This window comes from Diceros bicornis, chromosome 28 (genome assembly GCF_020826845.1).
Source record: "Diceros bicornis minor isolate mBicDic1 chromosome 28, mDicBic1.mat.cur, whole genome shotgun sequence".
Lineage (NCBI taxonomy): Eukaryota > Metazoa > Chordata > Mammalia > Perissodactyla > Rhinocerotidae > Diceros > Diceros bicornis.
The window spans coordinates 16,423,764-16,428,947 of record NC_080767.1 but is presented as its reverse complement, the minus strand read 5'-3'; the positions used below and the strand labels follow the sequence as shown (position 1 = coordinate 16,428,947).

Below are 5,184 nucleotides of genomic sequence, written 5' to 3'. Positions count from 1 at the left end.
GGACTCTCCATGCCTTTCTCGTCTCCTTTATAGGGTTACTGCTCTCCTTCGTCTGGAACAGAGAGTTCCTTGTCCCTGAAAGCCACCAGGGTCTGGTCACAGGGCAGAGCCTGCAGCCAAGGGTGGCTTTTCTGCCAGGACCAGCGAGGCTCCTGCCTCCAGATAACCCTGGTCCTCCCCTTCTCCTGCCCCAGCGCTTCCCACACAGCTGTGGCCTCATTATCCAGGGTGACTGTGAGCAGCTGAAAGGAGCTTAACCAGGGGTAGGCTTTCAAGTGTTCATAATAAAGCTTCAAAGTTCACACCTTCATTAAGATGTGAAAAGTCAGGTCCTCCCCCCACTTCTCCCGGGGCTATTGTTCCCTTCCCATCCAGCTGCAGATTCAGAAGACAAGAGGGATTGGTTTTCTTTGTCCAGACAGCTCTCCTAACCAGAAAGGCTAGACCTGTTTGTTAAGAAGAGAAAGCTTCTATCCCGCAGCCTCCTTCAGACCTGCTGTGAAGGTTTCACAGACGCTGGGGCATTTGGGCATTTCTCAGGGCTGGAAGGGCTGTCTCTGGGAAGCAGGACTAGACTTGTTCTGTGGGGTCTCGAGGGAGTGGACCCAGAACCAGTGGGTGGAAGAAAAGCGGACAGATTTCAGAACACTAGAAGGAAGGGCTCTCTAACAGGCAGAGATGTGCAAAGGTGGACCTCCGTGTTTGGGGCAGCGATGCGCTCCACGTAAGAGGGATCCAAGGGCAGGAGGGCCCGACTCTTGGCTGGGAAGCTGCAGAAGATGCGCGAGCTTTGGCTGTGAAGTTAGACTGGCAGACCTTTCAGGCCCCTTCCGGCCACGTGCTGCTGGGGCCTCGTGACTCCAAGACCTCTGCTTCTGCATATTTGGCCACTTCCTAGCTCTTTCCTTTATACTACCCTTCTTCCTAGACCCCCAACTGTGGGTGTCTTCATGGATGCAGGTTTGGCCCCTTGCCTTTCCTGTTTTTCTTTTAGCCATTTGAGCAAAGCTGTCAAGACATCTTGGAGCCTCCTTTGTTACTGAGAAAGTGTTTGCTTCCTTTGGCTACACCCACAGGTTCTGTGGATCGGCACCCTCTCCAGGACCAGGCAGAGCTCCGAGAAGCCCAGGCACCAGGTGAAGCTGGGACAGTTGTGAATGGCTTCTCCTGGGTAGGAGACAGCCTCACAAAAGAACCTTTCTCCTTCCTCCTGGGAAAGGACACACGCCCTCTGGATGGTCCTCTTGGTTTCATGATGAGCAATAAAGCAGGAAGCTGCTTTTTAGGTGAGAAAACCAATGACTTGGAATGAATGATTGTAGGTCAGCTAGTTTCAGAAACAAATTTTTCTTCTTTTGAGCAGAGAAAGGAGAGAGAGAAGAAAAACCCATGGTTTGTTGGCAAGGTGATGGGCCTTGTAAATGGGCTTGGTGTGGGTCACAGCTCTGCCACTCAATAGTTGGGGGACTTTGGGCGTGCCATGTCAACTCTCTGAGGCTCCGTATCCTCAAGTTTCATGGGGCAGGCATAATACCCATCCTGCAGAGTGGTTGTAATGTTACCACACCAGGTCCGTTTTTGCCTGCTGCCCAGAAAGCCAATCACTGAGACGACAAGATTGCAGAGAGAGAGAGGGTTTAATCACAAGGCAGCCAAGTGAGGAAAACAGGAGAACAAGTCTCAAATCCGCCTCCCTGAAAATAGGGACTCAGGAGTATTTATGGGGAAGGGGGCAAGGTGGTCTGAAATGATTGGAGGTGAGGAGAGATGAGGTAATTGATGATCTGCGCAAGCGTAGTCAGGCTTCATGTTTCTCCATAGGACACATGTTCACAGAATGGCGGCATTACCATGCCGTGAGGATGGAGTTCCAACCTCTTGCCGTCAAAAGGGCCCAGTTGATGGGTTGGTGGTCTCAATCCAGCCTGAAGTGGACAAGGGGTTCAGTTCCCGAAAAAAAAAATAGCTCAAACACCCAGTACCATGGTAACCCAGGCTCCAGGGAGATGTCATCTATAGGAACCTAGTGGGAGTCAGCATATTGCCCAAACAGCACAGTTAACAATGAGTAAGTTTATCACGCAGATTTAAGTCCTCACCTCCCATTCTGATAAGTTTCTAGGTGAGACCATCCCCGCCTTCTTCCTGGTGCAGGGAAGAAGGTGCCTTTACAGATGGAGGTTTTCTTTGCAAATGTAAATGTCTCTCATAAAGGGTAACTAGAACTAAGAATGGGCTTAGCACAACCCACCCAGGTACCCGGAGATATCTATAGTAATGGCGGTTTCTGGGGGCAGGCCTCCCATCCCAAACTCCTTTGGTCAGTTAGTGAGGGTGGGTGTCAAAATGTCATTCAAGCAGAATTCGCAAATGAATGTCATTCAGTTTGAGTTCGCAAATTCCAATCCCCCATAGTTACTAGCTGTTTAATCATCAATGGCTGTTTGCCGGTTTCAGTAAGATTTAATGGGAGATATCCAGAGAGAGTTCCAGAGGCCGTTATTAAGTGTTAATTCCCTCTCCCCATCATTATATTTTATATGCAGTCTTTGGGAAATTGTGTTATTGGTCTCTTAATAAAAGATTATTCTAGAGTATAATTATTTCCATTTTTAAATGTTTATGCATGTTGTTGACTGAGACCATCTTTTTGTCTGTTATGCATCTCTTCTATAGAAATATATGAGTGTTCTATGTTGTATGTACAGGGATGTTTGTTGTACTGGTGTTTGTAATAGCCAAAAGTGGGAGCTGGCCTGTATGTTCCACAGAGCATCAAATAAAGTACGATTATATCTATACTAGGGAATACTAGGCAGCCACTAAAAAGGATGCAGATGGTCTTGATGAGCTGACATGGAAAGATCCATAAGATGTATTGCTAAGTAAAAGAGGAAATTGCAACATAACGCACAGTATGATGCCATTTTGAAAAAGGGAGGTTTAGGTATGTGTAGTTATGTGTGTGTGTAATGCATAGAAAAGGTCCTGAAGGAAACACATCAGACCGTGGACAGTAGTTTCTGGTGGGGGATGTGGAGAGGGATTGGAAGAGTGTGGGTAAAAGGAAGACGCTTTTATTACTTACCATCTCTATAACTGTGTTGTTGGAATGTTTTACAACGAGAATGTATCCACTTCTCAGTGGGAGGGAGGGATGAATAGGTGGATCACAGGGTTTTTAGGGCAGTGAAACTACTCTATATGATACCATATGGTGGATATATGTCATTATACATTTGTCCAAACTCATAGAATGTACAACACCGAGAGTGAACCCTAATGTGAACTATGGACTTTGGGTGATAATGATGTGTCAATGTAGGTTCATCAACTGTAACAAATGTACCACTCCTTTCAATTTTGCTGTGAACCTAAAATGGCTCTAAAAAATAAAGTCCTAAAAAAAAGATAATAAGTAAAATATTGCACCTTTTGCTGCCACTCAAAAGATTAAACTGATACTGGTGAAAACAGTTCCATGGATCAAATTAAGCAACTTGCGCTTTCTCTTCCCTTTCAAGGAGTCAAGATTGCCAGGATCAGGGGCTTAGCGGAAGCCATCTACTTGGATGTGGAGGTGGGTTGTGTGAAGTGGGCTGGACAGAATTCAGGACACTGCTGACCTAGACACATGTGGGAAGAACATTCATTCATTCTTTCATTCAACAGATATTTATTAAGGGCCTATCACCTGTCAGGCAATATTCTAGGTGTTGAGGATAACAAGACAGAGAAAAGCCCTGGTTGCAACAAAATTTACAGTCGATTGGGAGGAACAGTTAATAAACAAACGAACACGAGTTCAGTGCTCTGCAAAGACAGATCCACCAGGATAAAGGGATAAAGAATGAAAGAGCTGGGGGCGGTGCTGGATGCTGGGCCTGGGGAGCTCTTTGAAACAGAATAGTTAGGAAGACCTCTCTGGGGAGGTGCTGTTTGAGCAAAGACTCGAATCAGATAAGGGAGTGAGTCACACATGAGAACAGAAGCCTCGGAGTGGGAACAAGTGTGGTGTGGTCAGGGAGCACAAGAAGCCTCTGGACAATGGGGGGCAGGTCATGGGCAGCCTCACAGGGCGTGGCAGGGACTCTGGATTTTTTTCTACACACAATGAGAAGCCATTGGAGTGTTTTGAGGGAAGGATGACATGATCTGGCTACATTTTGGAAAAGGCCATTCTGGCTGCTTTGAGAGAAGGGAGACAGTGGGAATGTAGGTGTGTAAGGCCTAAGACCAACGGCACAGCTCTTGCAATTTTCCAAGAGATCAGTGATGCCAGTCTGGGCTACAGAGACAGCAGCAGAGGTGGGGAGAAACGGTTGGATTTGTGGTACAGCCGATGGGACTTTTGATGCTTTGGATGTGGATTGTGAGAGAAAGTGAGGAGTTGAGGATGAAATGCTTGACAAACTCTAGGCAAATGTGCATTTCCAGGATCAGAAGATTGTTAATAATGAACCCTCATGGAAAGCTTTGCAATTTTGCCTAAGGTTTAACATCCACTTTCTGATTTGATCCTCACATCTACCCTCTAGAGTAAGAACTGTTGTCATTTGACGGATGAAGAAACTGAGACTCAGATGTTTCTGGCTGAAGGTCACAAAGTTGCTACTTAGAGGAACCATGTTTTTTTTTGTTTTTTGGGGGGTTTTTTGGTGAGGAAGATTGGCCCCGAGCTAACATCTGTTGCCAATCTTCCTCTTTTTGCTTGAGGAAGATTGTTGCTGAGCTAACATCCATGCCAATCTTCCTCCATTTTGCATATGGGACGCTGCCACAGCATGGCTTTGTTGAGTGGTGTGTAGGTCCGTGCCCGCGGTTCCGAACCTGCGAACCCCGGGCCGTTGAAGCAGAGCATGTGAACCTAACCACTATGCCACTGGGCCGGCCCCAAGGAACCATGTTTTGATGCCCTTAAATCTTGTGCTCATCTGCATCCTGTCGATGGTCATCACTGGGTAGGGCTTCTTTTTAGCACGCTGTGGGCGTGGTCTCCAGGAGCTCATGGTGGAAGGGATTTGTGTGCCAGGTGAGTGAAGGAGGAAGCTTTGAAGTAGATGGGATTTCAGCACCTGTTGTTCGGTTCCTTTCAAATGCTAGAGAAACCGGCTCATGCTACAGCAGCCTGGCTGGGCCATCAGAAACAGGTGGTGGCTGCTGAACTCTCCACAGGTCAGGCAG

General features: G+C 47.1%; 1 long non-coding RNA gene across 1 annotated transcript; it reads left to right on the top strand.

The window, feature by feature from the left end:
- Positions 1-517: 517 nt before the first annotated feature.
- LOC131393681 (uncharacterized) lies at positions 518-3,566 on the top strand. The gene is made up of 3 exons (XR_009215953.1): positions 518-724; positions 1,077-1,286; positions 3,525-3,566. It is a non-coding gene; the product is annotated as an uncharacterized LOC131393681 (long non-coding RNA).
- The last annotated feature ends 1,618 nt before the right edge of the window (positions 3,567-5,184 follow it).